Here is a 20,296-nt window from a genome sequence, read left to right as displayed (position 1 = left end):
TCCGAGGAGGTGCGTTTCCTGCGCGAGAGCAGGGCGAGCTCTGGAGGAGGGAAGGGGAAATACTCCCCATGCCCACAAAACAAGACACACAGAGGGAAATAACAGATGGAAAACGAAATCCAAGCCATTTCAGATCAGGCTTTTCCTCAAAACTGCCAGAGGAGAGGGATTTTTCCCTAAATCTGTTTCCCTAACAGGTAGCGGCTCAAACCACTGTCTTCGAATTAAGCAACTAAAAGGGAAAGCAGGTTTTTAACTGCATCATCTAATGCATTTCTGCAGATTTTCATTTCAGGCTGACAATAAAACCCACATTATGGCATCACTAGAAGGATTAGCCACTAAGCAATATTTTCCCCTCACCCATTTTCCAGTGGCTTTTTTTCCCCCCTCTAAGGGTATCAGCAGTCCTGTTAGCAAATAGAGAAGACTGTCCTACATCTGGCTTTTCACATCTGCCTGGCAGGGCCACACCAGGGTGCCCAGAGCAGCTGGCAAACAGACGGCAATTGCAGTGGTGGGTGTAGGACTGGAGTGGATCTGATTGCTAAACACATTTTAGGATGGAAGGCTCATTAGCTGGGGGGGAAAAAAAAAAAAAAAAAAAAAAAATCAAGATCCCAAGAGACCTGGGCCTAAAAAGCCCAAATACAATAATTCAATCTCAACTACAATAGTTCTGCTGCAGCACATGGAGCATTTCCATGGGACACAAAGCAGTTCAGCAGCCAGGACCATACCAACTGCAATGGAAAAGCGGGACAGGAGTGTCTGTCCCAGGGCCAGGCATCCCAGGACACAGCTGTCAGCAGGGATTAGGGAGCAGCCCTGCCTGCTGCCTGGGTGGGAAAGCCAAAGGCCAGCTTGCCGAGGAGACGCCTGCCAGCAAAGAGCTGGCCGCGCTTCTTGGCAGGCGTGCCGTAAGCCGGACTGGAGGGGAGCTGGTAGTTTCCCTTGGGAAGCAGGATCACCCCTTGTTTGTGAGCCGGGAGGCAGAGCCCCAGCTTCTCACTCGAGGCAGTGGGAGCTTAACTGGGGAGTGCAGGACACCAATAGATCCGTGTTATTTATCCACAGGAGCACATGCAATATTATAGCATGAAGAAAACAGACATCTCTACGATTTCACCCAGCTGGATCATCCCAAGGCTCTGCCATCAGAAAAGCTCTGACAACAGGGATTTGGTAGGTCCCAACTTTGGTAGGCAGCGATTTGCTGGCTCCTAAAAAAAGGAAGGCATTCAAGCAAGCAGAGCTGACATAAGGGAGCCATAATATTTATTAAAGATCAAGCTTATCAGTTTCTATTTGTCAAATTAGGTGAAAGATCAAATCTTTGAATGTACCTTCACTTCCTTCCTCTTTCCCCCCTCCCCCCATGAAAGATGAGAGGTCCTATGCCCTCCCAACAGAGCAATGCACCCCACCTTGTAGCCCTTGTCATTGCTGTCTACAGTCTTTACCTTCATTTATAACTGCATCGTCAGCAAAACCACTAAAGCTGCCTCCAGTACAAGGGTAGTCCCAGTTTCTACTTTGTTCCTTCCTCTTATCGGTGTATTAGTGTCGGCACATGATAAAACCACTCCAGCAGTCATGCTTGAAATTGGTTCAAGCAGAAGGTGCCTGCAAACCAGGAAATGCAGAGCGAAGACTCACACTTGACATCTGGCAAAGCTCAAACTGCAGAGTCAAGCCTGGGGAGAGGAAATACATTTTCTTGCTATTGCAGCTGTGCTGCACTGTGGGTTTTCAGCATGTTGACAGTAACAAGGCCAGAGTCTTAGCCTGTGCAATTTCTACTCACTTCCTTCTTTCACAACAGCGAGAACTTTAATTTTAGCTAGAAAGAAGTTTAGTATGTGAAAACAGAATAGCTGAACAGTTTCTATGCAGCAGGAAGTGACCCAGCGCAGAAGAGATGCTAAGGAGACTTGAACAAGGTTGATTTCCTCACTGCTGAATTACGCAAAGTTTTTTACCTCATTTTGGCATTTTCTTAAAGTCATCTGTACTACTTTAAATTTACAGTCTGCACATTTAAGTATTTTGAGGTCACTTTCTAACAAACTATCTCCTTGTTTTCAAAACTGAAAGCAAGAAAGAATAGCAGTATTTAATCCATCATTTACATGCATTTTACTTCCCAGCTCTAGAGACTATTATTGCCACTGATGCAGCAACTCAGACCACGCTGGATTCCCATTCTGAAGCTCACTTCAAGCCCTGCAGACAACATCTGGCTAGCCTCCGCTATGGAAAAAGCCTCTTGGGATTATCCCAGGAATGAGCCTGCTTCCAGCCTCCAGGCTGCTCCCAATCCGAGAATGAGCTCTTTGAACCTGTGAGCTGCAACAGCAACTCTTCTCCACTCCTTCCTGACCTACAGAAAATCCCAGTGAGCTCTGCAGAAAGCAAAGGGCAGAGAAAGGTTGGAAGAACTCTTCAAATAAATAATAGAAAACAATAAATCTAGAAAACTTCCCCAGAAGAATTTGACTTTTACATACATGGTATTCTTGTAGCTGAACCCTCCCTCCCCCTTCTCCACACCCTGGTTTTCAGGGAAGGAGAACAGGGACAGGACACACTCAGACCAGGGTCCTACCTCAAGGACTGAGGGACTAGGATCCCAGGGGAGCCCCTTGGTGTTCACCTGCAAGCCAAGTTGGATCACCACAGACAGCAAAAAGCAGATATCATGGGAACATATTTGTTTAGCTAGAAGTAGTGAACCATACCTATGCAACACCAAAAAAGGGTTTGGTTGACCTAAAACTCATCCCTTTATCCAGCTATGGCCAGCTAGTCGATAAAGGGTATGACCAGTTCCCACAGGTTTGCCTCCGTTAAGTTTCCAGGACCACATATTCAAAAAAAAAAACCCACACACTTTGGTTTGCAAAGCCACACTGAAGGCAATCATTCAAAGCAGCAAACCTCCCTCTAAAGGGTCAGTTCCACTTAGAGAATGGTAATAGTCCTGGTTTCATTACTGTTGCCAAACAGTGATAAATTAGGGACTAACATAACCTGGTGTAGCACTTGAGTTTGGACTGAGCCATCACAGAGCACAGTACTGCCAGTTCAGGTTCCTGGTTAATGCTGAGGGCAACATGAATATCACCCTGCACATCTCCCTCAGCCTAATCCAGCAGAGATCTACTGAGTTACCCCGCATCCACAGTGTCTTAATGCCGATTCTTGGAATTATACGATTTGAGGAGAAACTCAGCTTTTTCTTCAAAAAGTAGTTTTCAGTGGCAAAAACTTGAAAGAAGTGAGCATTCAGGGTAGTCCAATACAAGCAGGAGCAGAAAAGAAAACCCTGACATTTTCTAAAATAAGCTGGGGGGCAGGGGGGAAGAGGCATTGCTCAAGATCATTTGGGACTGGCAGTGTTGGCCTGAGCAGGGCAGCTCAGACCCTGAACAGCTTTAATTATAGGAATCCTGTGTTTATGGGTTCCAGCTGCTTTTGATTCATTCCTCCAAACCTCGTGTTCTCTCTCTACATAGAGAGAAACTAGAGAAAACATGGGGAAAGCTAGAGACTGCAATGTGATTTCCTCCCCCCCCTTCCATTCCCCAGTTAGAGTAGCCAGAAAACCTCTGCTCTCCTTCCCCAGCCCTGGTGCTTGCCATGGTGGCCCATCTCCTCCTCAGCCATGCAACGTGGCAGCAAAATTTGTCTCAGCTTCAGTCTTCTCTGACCCTTTTTCCCCTAAGGCTCTTCACCCTGCTAGACCCTAGCTATCGCCAACCTCCTTCCTTGCTATTGAAATCTGAGCACTGTTTACTCTCAGTGCTTGCAAGCGTCCCTCTTTGCCAATGCCAGCTGTGACCCTCCCTGAACCAGCTTCTGCCTTGGCACCTCACCAGGTTCCTCTTGCCAGAGCTCCCTGCTGTTTCCTGCGACAAGGCTCAAAACAATGGCTGCACTCCCACCCTGTCAGGCATGGCTTGCTTGAACCCTCACGCCAAGATTGTCCTTGGGGTATTCTTCTTCCTCCCCAGTTCCTTTGGCACGTCCCTGTCAGACATCTCCATCCTGCCACCAGCCTGGATGTCTGTCTCCCCCCCTACCCCCCCAAGCCTCCAGTGCAAACATGCTCAGCTACCACCTCTGCCAGCAGCTCTGGGGAGAAAACAGACTCAGTCCAGCAACAAGGGAATTGGAGTGTTTCCCCTCACCGGCAAGTCCCACCTCCCTCCTTTAAAAGACTTTGCTGAAGCAAGTGTAGACACACGGCTCTGACCACTCTGATGTCACCTCACTTCTCTTTTATGCTACCCCCCGCCCCTGCAGCTGCTGCATAACTTGGGTCTGCTCTAACTAGCATTGTCTTTGCTTATTCTAGACTTCCCCCCTTGCTATGTATTTCTATTTTTAAGTCTCAGCACCCAAGCTCTTCCCTTGCATTCCCGCCTACTCAACGGTTTTGTGCATCCTGACTGCACTCTCGGGCCTGCGAGGTAGCTGCTGCCTGATGCACCACCCCTGTACGCTGCAGCTCGTAGAGAGGAAGCACATGAAAAGAGCAGAGGCATTTTGAGTAACAGCATACATCCTATCCAGGACAATCTCAGCCTCCCTGTGGGGCACAGGAAGCCTTTAACTGGTGGTGAGCTGCTGTTTGTGCCCTTTTATTCTCATTTTTACCTTATGAACTGAGGGATGAATAGTGTTCAGCTTCTCCTTTTAACTCTGCCAGGGTGTGCATGCACCTGACCATTTCCAAATCCTGTACCTCCCTGGGATCTGGGAAGTGGTTACAGCTGGACCTAGATATGTCTGTATACATAAAAACATCCCTCAAAGATTTGTCAAATTCTCAGGCTGTCAGGTCTTCAGGGGATCTCCCAAACCTGCTTCTGGGCCTTGCTTGAAGTAAATAGTCCCAGGAGCACAGGAAGAAGTCTGGCTCCCTGCTGGAGTTGTGCCTGGATTCTCTGGTGTCTGATATATTACAGAGGTCTAGGAAGGAATATTGGCTACTGTATTCACAATGCTTCTTCCCAACACAAATCCTCTGATGCTCAAGACTGGCTGAGCCACCCTCACAGACTTACTACACTGCTGGGGTCTCTCTTCTGTCTCATAAATGGGAGTTTTATCAAAGCAAGCACATTCCTTCCATCAGAGGGATCTATCAGAGTCAAAGAGCTCAAAGGTGACTTGAGATCAGCATATCACATTGGCTCCACTTCCTTTAGGCACCAGGCTCAAAATAAAGATAGAAGTCACATCTGTCATCTAGAAGGCCAGCATCCCGCAAGCAGGACTATTGGTGACAGAGCAGAAGTAAAGGCCAGAGAGCACAAAGTGCTGGAAGGAAACTGCCCTCTGCTCACACACGTTACCTGCTCTCCCAGCCATCCTCTCCCCACATTGCCTCACGCACCTTCTAACTAGTATTTGCAGTTGTCAGTGTATTTTTTAATTAGTTAACTGTGAAGTTCTCATTCACGGAGTCACAGGATGGACACTGGCTTTGGTATTAGCTTCACACTTGCTGCCTGCCTTGGGAAGCCCAGCAGTCACATCCAGAGGAAAGGAAATGCCCCTCTCCATTGCTACCTGCTTGCTTCAGGCTATCCAGCAGCAGCTATGGTGGGTTTTGCCTTGCTTTTCCAAGCCGAGCAGAGGAGAAGCCCAATGAAGTCCTCCCCAGCCCAAAGATACAGAGCAAAGCACAGCTAGACCTGGCAGAGCCACACGTTAACACAGAAGCTGATCTTGCCCTTGGTCTGTGACAACCTTCTCCTTGCTTGCAAGCACACAGCGTTCACATGAGCTACCCCAGTTGAGTGTCATTAGCCCTGAACATGTCATTGCATAATAAGTCTACCAGCATCAGTCCTCACAGCTCCACAAGCCTCCAGTAGTCCACAGGGATTTAAACCAGTGTATTTCCCTCCTGCCTTTCAAAAAAGAGATCGCATCCTTCCTGTTGGCTTCATGCTAGCATTTCTGGTGTCCTTCCAGTCACATTTATTCATCACCTCCAACCAGTATAGAGAAGCAACCTCACAATAACAGCACAGGAGGGGATCACATATAGGGCCACTGTTCAACAGAAGCTGCAATAAGGGTCCCACTCCCCACCTTTGGCACAAACCCAGCCAGGGTCTGCTTGCAGCCCTCAGAGTGGTTATGCTTGCTTTTCACTCTGTGCTGACAGCTTGGAAAGAGAAGTGAGCTTTGGTCTTTGCTAGAAAAACCCTTAGACCTCTGTACTGCTTGACTTTCATCTCCTACACTGTGCTCCTGAGTCAGCTGGAGAAGGCCTTGAATTCACCATGTAGAAGCAATGCACCACACTCCTGGGTCAACAGCCTTGGACTCCATTTGTTGGCAGATACAGAAAAGGCTCTGCCCTCTGGCCCTAGACTTATTTATTGCCTAAAAGTAGAGATACATAGCAGCGAGCACTGTTCTTTGTACTTAGTCTCCAGGTATAAGCTCCTTAACCGCTTCTCAGGAGAGGGCCCTCCCTAATCTCTGCTGGTATTTTTAGATCAGCTACTTTTAAGAGATTGTTTGATGTCCACTGAATACCTCCCTACTTTGAGGCTTTTGATGCTCTCATTACTTGGTACTCAATGTTCTTTAGGATCTGCGGGTATGTTGCACACATTCATATTCTACTAACCAGCAATATCACAAACAGGCTTAGGCTCAGGCAGGCATAGGAACAGAGACCTCAAAAAAGGAAAAAGAACCAAAAAACCCCAAAGCTTTAGCAACTCAGTTGCTGGCTCCCTTTACCCCAGGAACAGAGCCAATTCCCCAGGCAGAAGTCAGTCTCTCAGATGTGGTGCAAGCCTGGCATACTGTCCTCTCAGCACTTTTTAAACTAGATTACAGCAGTTGCCCTAATGCACAGGCCAAATTCTAAGTTATGCTGTCATACATGCAGAAATTCCTCTTGCAGTTTCAACTCTTCTCCCCCATCAAAAACAGGATAAGGGGAAGTAAGGAGAATCTTTTCTTCCCCTAAAGTCTGCTTTTCAGGTGGAAACAAGATTTTATATATATATATATATATATATATATGTGTGTGTATATATATATATATGCATATATATATGTGTGTGTGTGTGTGTGTGTGTGTGTGTGTATATACACACAAACATAGACATATATATCTATACATGCAGAAAGCAAGTTTGGGATGGTTTCTATGCAATACCTTTTTACTCTCATACTGCAGTTTCTTTTTACTGGAAGGAATGTAGTTTTTCCTCCACTTGTCCTACAAGTGGGAAGGGCTTGTTTACATCTATAGCTGGAGCCTGGATACACACACATCAGCACATGTCACTTCAAGCTAACAGAACTCAACCATTTCCTACTCTGGACATGTGAAAGCCTATGACATTTTCTTTTCCAGTGTCACAATACTTTTCATGAAATATAAGACAGCATGTTACTGTGGTACATTAAATGCTTATGCCTGCTCTGGCAGAACTGTCACAGCCAAGCCAGGCATGCTTGTAACTTAAGTGTGTCAAGTAGGTATTTTTTTCATTTGTCCTTTCAGGGCAGTAATTAGAGCAATGGTATAGTTAAAATTTTGGTGTCACTGAGTAAGAAACAGCTACTCTGGAGCAGCTGCTCCTCCTACCAGTAGGTTATTGCCTTGAATCAGTCCCATGGTAGCTAGCCAGGACTGCGCAGGAGGTAGGTACTCCACACAACATGGGGGCTAGGCACAAGAATCAGATCTCTGCAGAGCTGTGATTTCCATGACTCCCACCATTTAATAGCAATTCACCATCAGGGGAGCCTAAATTGCTAAATAACATCAGCTTCCCATGTGAAAAACTCGCTTGAAGTAATAGGAAGTGAAGCTAGTTATTTTACAGGAGCACAGCATGTTGCATTTCACAGAATTTAAGACAGCCGCATGATGCTTGCGAGATGGAGTTGTTCCAGCAATACATGCTTCCTCCCTTCCTCCACTTCCACCCTTGCTCTCCCAGTCCCCATCCACCAGTTTTTAGGCAAGAGGACAGCATTCGCAAAGCAGGCTTTATTACCTTTACAATATCCTCATTATCCCTTTAGAAAAAAACAAAAAAACAAAAAAACAAGCTTTCCTCATTTCTTGGGTACATCAAGACAAACATTTAGATACTTCAGGCAACAAAACTGCAGAGTGAGAGGAACCTGAGAAAGATCTAGGTAGAAAGTTTCATATGATTTAACCCACTGATGCAGGTTTTGGGTTTTACATGAAAAATTCTACCTCCCACTTTCCTCATAAGCATGATGTCTCATGATGCTTCCCTCCCACACTTAAGTTCTGCCTTGGCACTTGCTTAGCAGTTCCCTGGCACTAATACAAGTTTCCATAGCAAAGGATGTTAAATGAGACTCTCGTCACAAACTCAAGGAACTGCGAAGGATCAAGAGGCAAGTAACAGGCATGAAACAGCAGGAGAAAACAAAATACTTGTGCAATATCCCTGCTGGGAACTTGGAAAGGACAGGAAAATAGTCTTGTTCAAAATCCTGCATAAGTCAGGCAGCCCAAAGCCTAGGAAGCAAACCTGAACATAAGTGCCAGACACACCGGGGTCAGAGGTCTGGAGCTGTGACAGGTCAGAACAGAAATCCTGACTATCCTCCCTATCTACATAAATATCAAGTCCACATCAGATCTTGTGAGACCCAAGGATAACAAAATAAAGCTTAAAATCTAGGCAAATTTCCCCGCAGAGAGTTAAGCAGAGCACCAAGACCATTGGCCATCAGAGCTGGCATCAGCTGCATGATTCATGAGCACCAGTGCAAAGGAGGCCTCAGAAATGAATGAGCTCCATTTACAACTCTTAATGCCCCTTAAAAGGGCTTCTGTTTAAGGGAGACCCCCACCTATGTTAGTGGGGGCACATTGCTCAAGACAAAGTTTAACCCTCATGACAGTAGAAAGATATTCTTTCCATGTGTCATTTTTAATCAAAACTAATAAGGGAGGGATTAAGCCTAATTTTAAAGGCTTTCAACAAGTCATGAGTCTAACGCTTCTTAGCTGGTCAGGATGTCCCCCTTACCAAGAGCTCCCATGCAGTATATAGGGGTATTTCATTCTCCAGCACTGGCCTCACAGCTGCTTAACACAGAAGGGAAATTTAAGTCACAAATTTAAGTCACAAAGCTATAAAGTCCCAACAGGGACCTTCTTCCCTGCACCAGGGGGAAGAGAGAGATGCCCCTTGTTCCTGCAGTCTAGCACTCCCTTGGCAGGGAAAACATCAGTATTCATGATTGTCCTAAACGAGGTAATCTCAGTAACTCCAGACTATTTAATGCTAATGGCACATTTAAGAGCATATAAATCAAATGAAGTGCAGGGGATTTTTACATTAGCACTAAGAGCAGCTCTCCATCCAGATCCCTTGTGTAGCTATGAGATGCAGGAACCATCTAAGTTTTTCCCCCTTGAAAATACATTTTTTGTATCATGTAATTCTTTAAAAGTCACAGACATGCTCTATCCTCTTGCAGCCAAAGACTAGCACACAGTTATCACCCAGTAACACATGCTGCTCCCATAATGCTGCCTTTTCCTCAATCATTGTTTTCAAGGCCTAGCACACTTCAAATTAAGCAACCAAAAAAAAAAAGGTAAAGTGAGACATTGCTTACATGTTCTCCTGTCCAAGATGACTAACTCCATTAAAACCTTTAGCCTGAGCATTTCAAGTATGATTCAGCACAGTCACTTTACTTCTCTACCAGGAAACAGCCAACTGTTCATCCATTATACTCAATGCCAAGGAGACTAGCAATCTAATGATATCACTGTGTTATAGCTAACTTTCTTTAAACTGCATTTAAATCCAATTTTTTGGCCAAAACTAAACCCAGAATAGGCCCTAGATAACACATTGTGCCAACTCAGAAGTTGAATGCTATCTCCAGAAGTAATACAACCTCTCTGAATTATTGCAAATATTGATTTATTCTGACATTAGTCAAGACTAAGACATTACATGGCAGCATAACCTTCCTCCCACTGTACAGGCTCATGAGTCTTGCCAGTCGCAAATCCACATGACATGTCCTAGGTCTTCCTGTAGCCCACACTGACAGGCAAGATCCCAGTTTCATTTATTTTTCATAGAGAGTTGCCATCATGCAAGTATTTGGTTGGAAGGGACCTCCAGAAGCCTCTGGTCCAACCCCCTGCTCAGAGCAGGGCTACAGCCAATGTGGAGCAGCTCAACCACAGCTTGGCATAGCAGATGCTTGAAAAAATCTCCAAGAAAGGAAGCTTCCCCACTTCTCAGGCAACCCGCTCTGGGGCCATACTCCTTCTCTCCAACACTCAACCTGAACCTCCCAAGCCCACCTAGCAGGGGACACTCACCCATCTCCTCCAGGGCCCCAACTCATTCCTCCCCAAGATCTGGGGTCACCCCCTTGCAGGGGGACAACCCCTATCCAAGGGGAATGAAAACATCAGCCAGAATTAAAATAAAACAAGTATATCAGACAACTGGAAGAGGCCAGCCTACCATCTCTGCCATGCAGGACTCATCTCATAGCCCACATTTTTCACACTTCTTCTCTGCAAGTGCCTGCAGGAAAACCAAGCCACAGGAAGCAAAGGCTCCTAGCTCCTCTGCCTTCCCCCCCCAGCTATTTATAACCACTAACCCACCTGGAGACACCTCTATTAGCTCTCCAGCCTTCTGAAGGATCCTGAAAGCCTCCCCCGCCCAAATCAGGTAATATAGGGCAGGGCCACACTTCATTAATCCTTTCCAGGCTTTTTTTTGTGTGTGTGGGGAGGGGGCAGGGGAGGGGTTGACTCTGAAAGGACAACATGCATTGTTTACCCTACTCTGCAGAAAAAGGAGTTGAGAGATATCCCTAAAACAACAGGTTATGTGAACGTCAGAACATTTATTTTCCACTTGGGAACAGGCTGCCTTCTAGTCAAATCCCAAGGATGTGCAACTCTAGCCTTCCAAGAAGGCTAGCAAAACATTACGCTATGATTTGCAGAGCAGGAATTTGGTGTACGTGCCTTGGTTTTTGTGCAGTGACCCTTAGCTATGGAGTGACCTAAACAAGGATGTGGTGCTCAGCTGCTAGATCATAATTTGCTTTGGTTTCTATGCACTGATTCGGACTCAGCTGGTGATTCAGTGTTTTATAAACTTTGAGCTCAGGATCTCATGTCTTGCTTACACATGAAATCTGCCCAGAGGAACTCAGACCAGACCAGGAACTCAATTTGAGCAAGAAGGACTTTTTCCTATCCTCAGTCTAACTCTGGTGTGTTCATGAAGACAGAGTTGTGTTTGTCTTGGAAATTACTTTATGGTTTTATTTCTCATGTGCTTATTAACTTCATCAAGGCTGCTAATTCAAGTGCTGGGTGCCACATGGGAGGACTTTGCACTAAGGGCCAGCCTCATTAGATTGCAGGTGATTTTTGGTACTGAAAGACCCATAATTGGTTGAGGCCAGCTTCTCCCCATTTCCACTTAAGCAGGTCAGAGGGTTAATTCCCTTCTGAAGGGATCAGACAGCAGCTGTTTCCTGGGGCCAGAGAGCCTGCACTTGCAAAAACACCCATCAGGATGAGAAAATCTATAAATATAGTTGCCTTTGTTCTGTGCAGCAGGAACACAAAGAAGCAGTAGCTGAGGTTATGTCTGTGTGCTTCAATTTGGTGTCTCAGCCTTTACCACAGCTTTGGAAAATCAAAGTAAAATAAATGATCTTGTTGTAATTTTAGATCTTAACTGCTTGCAGCTGAACTCTGAAAATGGGTAGCCAGACAACAAAAGTAAAGGTTTTTTCTTTTCCTGTATAAACTTAGCCTCCCTCTTCATCCTCAGCCTTTGTTATCTACTCCCTTCTTCATTGCATGTATCTGCAGGCCCAAATCCTGGGACCATCCATGCAGATAACCGGAGGAGCACCTAGCTAACACCACTGGACCTGGCCAGTGCCGACTTGTCGGTGCCAACTTCACAGCTCCTCTTCAGCAATAGTTAGTTGAGTAGTTGCTTCTGGTTTTGGATGACCCTGTGCCACTCCACTGGCCAAAAAGTGATGTGCTTAGCTGATCAGTCCATGAAAAATGCGCTGATATAAAAGCCACTTATTTCCTCATGAGTGTATTTAGGATGTGACCAGGTATTTCATGCTTTGGATGTATGAGAAGGAACTGAAGAGCTCAAGCAAGGTAACTGCCAAGGTAGGCAAATTTAGAAACATTATGGGAAGCCTCCTTCACTATCCTTATCCAAGATAGTGTTGCTATAATGCTACATATAACTTAGCAGTGCAAAATATTCCCTGGCATTTTGTGTCCGGGCAAATAATAAGGCCACGTCTATTCACTGCAATATGAATATGATTAAAGACAAACACAGCTGCTTCCAAACAATCATATTACTTCACCCGTTTCCTAATTTTTAAGATTTTATCTGCCTTTGTGCAAGATTTTTCACACTGCAACAAATACAAGACACAAAGTTGAGACCCCTTAGAAGGAAAAAATGCAGCCTATTATAAAACACTGATCATCCAAGAACAGAGTTGCACAGTAGCTGCAAAGCAATGGCTGATACAAGCAATAATTACTTCCTCTTGCTTTTCAAATACAATCAGTTGCTATAAAAACGGTACTTTACTGCTTGTAAACCAGTTTATGTTTATGCAGTTTGCAAGTTGAGATATCAAGCATCCAAACATCAGGATATACAGATTTAATGTCTAAGAAATAATGTGTTGTTTCTATTTTCTGCATTAATCATGAATAACATGGCTTATGCTAGCATTAAATTTTGACATGACTGTATCTTCCATCTTTTCTGTGTTCTGGAAAAGATGGGGTCATTAGTTCTGCCTGGTTTTCCAGAAATGGCCCATCCTTGAGGCGTCAGGGCTCTGGTCTCAGCTTAATCCTTCCAGCTTCCCACAACTGGCACCGTGTCCCCAAGTAACTATAAAAAGGGCGTTTGGCGGAGCAGAGCTCCACTCTTCCAAAGGTGTTTTAATCCTTGACATTGGGCAGTGTCACAAAACTCTGAATCAAAGCGATGTATTTGCTTGACACTTCTGCACCTTATCTCGGTGGCGTGCGCATGCCGAGAGGCCAGGCCTGGCTGGCAGGTGCGCCAGGCGATTGTCACCGCCAGCCTGTGACAGCAAAGCCACAGGCTGCAGTGCGGTTGGTGACAGCTGATCACCAGCCCTCTGCAGTATTGATCAAATGACTCAAACCTGCTGATGGAAAAAGGCACGGACTTCATGCCTAAACTGCTTCCTGGGAAAGGTTCGGAAGCTGCTTTACGCAGCCAGTCTTTGTGCCAGGTGAGTTATTGCTCTGGTACCCCTTGGGAGAAGGGCAGGGCTGCAAGCCTCACCCTGGCAGCCTTCCAGGAAAAACACAACAAAGTACACAAGTGGCTCCATAATTTTACGTCCCAGTTGTCTTTGCTGTGGTCCTGTCAAATATACGGTGTCAGTTCTGCCTGAGATACTATAAAGAAAGGGTGACTGCGCCTAAATGACATACATACGTGAGCAAGGGCCACAGGGCGCTAAGTACGACCGTCTGGAAACTGCCACTGCTTCCTCTAAAGTCATTGTGGAGCACTATTTAAGCGTAAAGGTCCAGGATTCAGCGGAAAACTAAGAATATGTTAAATTTCAAGTGCATAACATCTCACATTGGTCTCGTCAGCTTTGCTGACGTGGAACCAGTGTAGGGCCCTTTCTTGCCTGTGACAGCACCCTGTGGGTGCTGTCTCCACAGTCTTCGCAATCCTCATCTTCCAGGAAAGAGGCCTTCAGTGGAGAAGTCATCATTACATCTCAGAGGATGAAAGACTGCATTATTAAAATATTACTGATGCTGAATCAGGCCATCAGCAAGTAACTAATTACTTCTGGAGCCAGGAATCGCTGAGTGGAGTACTTGTAGGGGACTCATACACATGCTCTCCAGTTAATAATTTATTCATGTGAATAATCGTCAATCATGCAAACAGTCCTACTGAAAACAAGGATTACAACGTAATTAAGGGCTGCAGGATGAAGTCCTGAGATAAGTTACAGAGTAAACAAAGTATGATATTAGAGCCTTTAATTAATGTTTAGAAATAGGCAGATAATGATGTCGGGATGGCCATGAGTCACAATGTTGCACTGCTTCCTGAGCTTATGAGCAAAACTGTTCTTACTGCAAAGCCATGGTTTCACCTTTAAACATAGCTAATGTCCAAAAAGTTAACGCTGAGATTGTACCCTGTCTCTGCTGGGCAAACAAAGGTGACAATATCATTGAAGCCTCACAGCATAAAATTTTTACAGGAGCTCACTATTATTCTGTGGAAGTCATTCTGCCTGATGTCTTCTCAGCAAGTGCTAATCTTGCACTTCATGTAGTATGTGTTATTTTTTTAGCCTGGTTTCCCCAAGGCTTATATGGCTAGGTTGCGTGTCTGTCTGTCCATCCCCTTCTGCTTCCCAATACATTTTGAATTCATCTCTGTCTCAGCCAATACTGACAAAGGTGCAAGGGCCTTCGAGATCTTAATGTCCAAGGACTCGTGCAATGGGCAGTTAAGACAGAAGAGACAGACCTCATACCCATGGCCACTGAGGGAAAGCTTCAACATGAAACTAATCTTTAGAACAGCTCCACAGTCTGTAGGATTTTATTTTAAAACACTCCTTTAAAAATAGTGTTTTAACTCAGTTAATAAGTATAAAAACATCTGAGCTGTGAAGTCATTTTGTGCAACTATATGAGTCAAAAAACCCAAGATCTTTGTTTTGTTTCTGCAGCATTTTCTAAAATACATCCTTTACTGAGACAAAAAGCAATTTCTGGGTATGTATTTGTGCAAAAATATGTGCTGCATGTAAAGCCATTTGACAAAACAAGCCATAGCTCTTTATTTAGATTAGAAAATATTAAAGGTTTGGAGCATGTTTCAAAACAAATCAGAGTAAACACAAGTAAACAGGAAATAAGAGGCTGAGTAGCCACAACACGGCAAGGTCAGTTCCCCTTGCTTTGGCTTTTAATGGTAACCTTTCCCAGTGCATATTTTTTCCAGGAATTTTTTTTCCTTTTTTTTATTTTTCTTTTTAACTGCTGGTTTTCCTTTCATGTTTTAATTGGATCATTCCCTTCTGTCCTTTGGAAGGTTTGAAAAAACAAACAAACCTCTATCTCAGCTTCCCAGCTGGAGGTGATGATCCCTATGCACAGGAACTGTGTTTAAGAATATGATGTTAAGCTACAGTTCATTTACACTCTTTTCAACTACTATGATTTAATTCAGCCCAACCCTTGGCTTGGTTCAGGATCCTTTACAGAAGATCTATGGGAGAAAGGAATTGGGAAGCTAACAAAACAGTACAACGAGGCAAGGGCGTTCCCTGTCCTTGAATAGGCTCACTTTGTTCAAAGCACTACTTCCTTGGGCAGAAAGAATGGGATTTTGGAGGTGCCTTTTAATATCCATGCCCCAAAACAGCTAGACTCCTCCTTTCAATCTGGGACTAAGGACACTAGCAGATTTGCACTGAGACCTGACCCAAAATGAGGAGCCCACCGAAAGATCATATATGCTTTTGTTGTTTGAGTCTAGCCATTCCCTAATCCAAATATGTCCACTGAATAAAGACGAGAATGTTTAGTCTCCAAAAAGTCCTTCTGGTGACATATCATCCCTTGATACAATTTATCTTAACAGTCCTCAGCATGCTAGAACACTGTTTTGTCTTTAATAACGTTAAATATTGGTTAGATTTTTAAGGGGTATTATTATTAGTGGAACAGTATTCTGAAGGAAAACAGCAGAAAATTATAGCTGCATCTTGTTCTGGAATACAAAAGAGAAATGCTACAGGCTTACCATTAAAACTAAAATAGATCACCTGGGTGATCAAGAACTCATTTTATTCCTCATGCTAACACTTTTCTTTAAAATGTACTTTAACAACATAAAAGCTTTTGTAATGCAGTGCATAACTGGCCATAATTCAACACTGGCAGATTTTAAAGGCAAATGCTTTTCCACTCTGGAAGTAGGTGAGTGTTGTTCACGGAGCAGCACACCTCTCTAACACGCTGTCTCCGCTAGAAGTAATCGTCAGCAAAATTAGTAGGAGCCCCAGATTACAGCCTTTAAAATCAATGGGAGGTCTTACAGTCAGCAGAAATGCAAGGTGCAATGTTGCAATCCAACGCTGCATAAAGATAGGAGAAGGTATTTTCTGCCTGAACATTAAGTTTATGTTACTGATGATCACATCTCTTTAGCACTGTGAGCCTTTCCCACCCATGATTTTCACCCTTGATTTCCCCAGTTCTCCCCCCTCCCCTCCCCTCCCCAGGGTCAGGTCCTGGGAGGACGACAGGAGCAGGGACAGCAGCTATGCTTCAAGGCTGTAATCTTGCTAGCAGAGCTGTCAGCACCAGCAAAACAGAGCCCCGTGTGTTTTAGTCAGTCAGTCCTCTCTGGCCTGTCCATAGCTTTATCCACGCTGCCCTGGCACGCAGGCTGGGATCAGCCTGCTCCTCGGGCACACCCTGACCTCTTTCAGCCTCCCTGCTGAGTGCAGCCAGGGAGATTTTCAGTGCTTGTCTGTGAATCACAGAAAAGGGCATTCACAGCCACCCAACAAGCTAGCTCTTGAGATCTCACTATCTTATACCTAGACTTTGCAACCTCTATTCTGCTGTCACATTAGGCCTGTAACTCTTTTTCTGGTGAGAAGAGCAGCCAGCATTCCAATAGATTTTGTACTGTTTTGAAAGTTTATTCACCCTTTAAATGTCTGGGATGAACTTGATAAACCAGTTTCTGCTGTTATTATAAAAAGGTTATGCATTGCTCAGCTGTACAGTGTGTCATTTTTATCACCAATCTTGCATTTTCACAGTGTTTGTTCTTAATGTTTAAAGCTTTTACTAAAATGTGAATGGCAAACTTCAGAGTAGCTTTATGTGAAAACAGCCACCGAGGGGAACTGTCAGACACAGCTGTCATAACACCTACTTACCAGTATATCTGGATTTGCAAAACAAGTGACGTTGTTTTCTTTAAAGTTGCATACATCCACATTTCCTTCCTTCTTCATAAGTTAGGAGATGGGAGCTCTTACTTCCTCCTAACAAGCAGAATGAGATTCAGAATTGCTCCAACAGCTTTCCTGGTTTGTATCTTATTAGCCTTAAAAACCTTGTTTTGGTCATTTTTCATTCATTTAAAATAATTTTTAATTAATTTAATGGGCCCATTCTGCTTACAAGAGCGATCTGTCGAGCATGACAGAGACAGCTAGGAATAAAGAGCAAGTGCAAAGTAACCGATACATAGTCTCCTGTTTCCCCATATAAGTCCTATTTAAGGTCACTCACCAATTTTAAAACTCACCTCTATTTTAAACCTCAAGTAATAAATCTGTCTCTGAGCTGCTTTTCCTACAACTTCATTGTCTCAAGCAAGTGCTTCCCTGGCAGCTGAAGCAGATTCAGCTTCTAGCTGCTGATGTCCTCCCTCATGCCAAGCCAGTTCTAATCCTCAGCCAACCCGGCTTTGAATAGCTTCAGCCCACCAACCCAACACAAAATTCACCTAATTTGGGGGGGGTAGGGGGGGAGAAGGATCAGAAGCTTTCTGACAGCTTAGAGAACTGATATGGCTCAGCGCAAGGTTAGGCATGGACCAGAGAAAATAAAAAGGGTGGGCAGGAATGCAAGAGCAGGTGTAGTAAAGCCAGATTGAGGCAGCCAGATGTTGGACTGGCTTAGGCCACAGACAACCTTAGTTTCCCCTCAGGCTAAGCGTTGCTTGCCCCAGGAAGAATCTGGTATCTATTTAATAAGCATAAAAAGGATGAAATATCTCTCATGGAGACATAAGTCTGTGCTTTTAAAGAGTTTTATATCAATAACTGAAGCTGAGAGTAAGCACAAATATCTTCATCATCATTGGGATGTGCAGCAGATGGAGAAGAAAAGATAAAGAAAGGATAAGAAAAGCTAACTTTTGTCCCCAACTGTATTTGATGTCCTCCCACTTACTTCCTCCATGTGGATACATTTGATACAGGCACCTTTCAAGAAAAGTTGAGTCTGCAAGTAGAGCTCCAGCCTCTTGGGCACCCTGATATCCTTGTGGGCACTGGGAGCACCAGTGTCCTTCCCCTGCAGGAACGTCGGGCACCGCCTCACTGCTCCCCAGCATTATCGCTAGCCCTGACCAACACCATCCAAAGGAAGCACTTAAACAATTATTATTGTTATTTGTCAGAGCACAACATTCAGTTGCACGTTTCATTTAAAGCACAGACCAGACCTTCGACATGGGACTTTCAAACCGTACCAGTTAAGAGTCATATCTGCCTGCAGTCACAGGAAACTCAGCATCTCCTCAGGCTGGGGCAGGCATTCCTGTTGATCACATGAAGGAAAGAAAAAAAGATATATAGATATATAGATATCAATCAATACCATCTGTGTTATATTCCACAACTGCCATTGTTCATGTCTTCAAAAGAAGCGTGGGAAATCTTGGATGTCATTTCAGATACAACCTGAAGGAGATTGTAAGAACATAGGATGGTTTCATACAAATGGATGGAGAATTTCTGTCTTGTAGCTGGCATACAGACAGAGCATATGGGTCCCAGAATACTACATACATTAACAAAAAAAGAAAAATGTCTGTAGACAACTATGACCAATTTAGTTGCCGTGCTTTGATGACGTGATACTTCATTTCATTGTGAAGCATCTATATAAAGAACAAATCTTACACTCCTTCCACTTCAGAAACCATCAAATAGCTTAGATTAAAAAAGCAAATCGTGGTTAGGCACCATGAAGACTGTTTTTACTACTAGAATACAAGATGTTTTATTTCTAATTCAAATCTAATTTCTGCAATATTGTACTAGCACCTGTTACTTCTCAAAGTTTTCTGTTGTTTAATCTCATGCCAGTTTGAGTTAGTGGTAGACAACGTCACATGAAAACTAGTATCTTTTGCCAATGACTGAAGCTTCTGCCAGAGAAAGTGAAATATCCAAAAGTATGCTTTTCCATGTTGTAAATTTGATAACTCTTAACAGTAGCCATGTAAGGGTGTCATTTTATATTCAGTGACTATCACTTCGATCTTTCTGATAGGTTATCACATTTGCTACCAACACACCTAGACCTTATACTAGGCAATAATCTGTTCTAGTTGGAGAGAAATCTGAGTTTTTGCACATCTAGAATAGCATTCCTCCCCTCTGTCCTCAGCTTTTGCTTGCCTTTTAAATTTTCCCACTCCGGGAGCTGAGATTCTTGCTATTTAAAAGATGTTTTAAAAGATGCCTTATCTTCTTGCTCAGTTCTTACCACCCACTTCTCCCATGTGTTTCCACACTCTCTCACTGCAAACTGGTCCACAGAGCAAAATAATTCAGTTTGTACTTATGAAGAAAATGCCATTGTACAACAGGCCTTTTTCTATTAATCCTTTCTAATCATTCTCCTTGAGACTGAAAGGCTTTTGCCACACTAACAGCAGCAATTTTTTTCTTGCCTGATGCCTTCCAATCTTTTAGCATCATTTGACTTTGGTGCCAGTAAATGGTTCAGATATCACATCAGATAAGGATACAGCAATAGTCTCAGTGCCAGAGAAAAGGTTGAAAGAAGAATAGCTTCAAGAACAAGTGCTTCTACAAAAAATTAAGAACAAGTATTATTTTCTAACAAGATCCTGAATGCCTAAAGCTGTACAACCGTTTGCATAATTTTACAAACTATTTTTATTCACAATAACCCATCAGAGTCAGGACAACTGCAGGAAATCAAGTGAATCACAGTTCTTATTTTATTCTGTCAGAGTGCATGCAGCATATCAGTGGCAAGCACTGGTGGCAGAGGCACTGGCTCGCTGGAACTGATGACGCAAGCTACAGAGGACGAAACAGCATATATATAGTAAATAAAATAATTTGATTTTCATGATCTTTATAACTACTGAGAGTACAAATGAAGCTTGATTTACAGGCTGAATCTGTAATTTTGGCATTGGCTAGAAAAACTGACAGAGAAGATGCACACCAAACCCAAAAGGAATTTCTTAGTGCCATTTAAATATAGGTTTGCTAGCATGGTCTTTTTGGAAAGATGTTTACAAAAGGATCTATGAGCTCATCAATATGTTCTAATTACAGTATAGTTTTATGTTATCTCAAGGAGTAGCTGAGACTTGTTTGCTATGTCATAGCAAAATATGACCTT

At 43.8% G+C, this 20,296-nt stretch overlaps 1 protein-coding gene across 13 annotated transcripts in view; it reads right to left on the bottom strand.

Moving 5' to 3' along the window:
- SHLD1 (shieldin complex subunit 1) overlaps positions 1 to 20,296 on the bottom strand; it is a 60,884-nt gene that overhangs the window by 37,268 nt on the left and 3,320 nt on the right. For 6 of the 13 annotated variants that reach the window (XR_010388674.1, XR_010388675.1, XM_064510100.1 and 3 more), the window contains exons 2-3: positions 18,381 to 18,448; positions 17,056 to 17,163 (exon numbers count right to left, since the gene is read on the bottom strand). The exons of 2 other annotated variants lie outside the window; for them this stretch is intronic. The gene's annotated coding sequence lies outside the window, so the exon portion shown is untranslated. Of the gene's footprint in view, positions 1 to 1,463; positions 1,698 to 17,055; positions 17,164 to 18,380; positions 18,449 to 20,296 lie in introns of all 13 variants that reach the window. 5 more of the 13 variants (XM_064510101.1, XM_064510108.1, XM_064510105.1 and 2 more) reach the window with 3 other exon arrangements.

The sequence above is a fragment of the Dromaius novaehollandiae genome, chromosome 3, assembly GCF_036370855.1.
Source record: "Dromaius novaehollandiae isolate bDroNov1 chromosome 3, bDroNov1.hap1, whole genome shotgun sequence".
In the NCBI taxonomy this organism is placed as follows: Eukaryota; Metazoa; Chordata; class Aves; order Casuariiformes; family Dromaiidae; genus Dromaius; species Dromaius novaehollandiae.
This window is presented reverse-complemented; position numbering and strand designations above follow the sequence as displayed.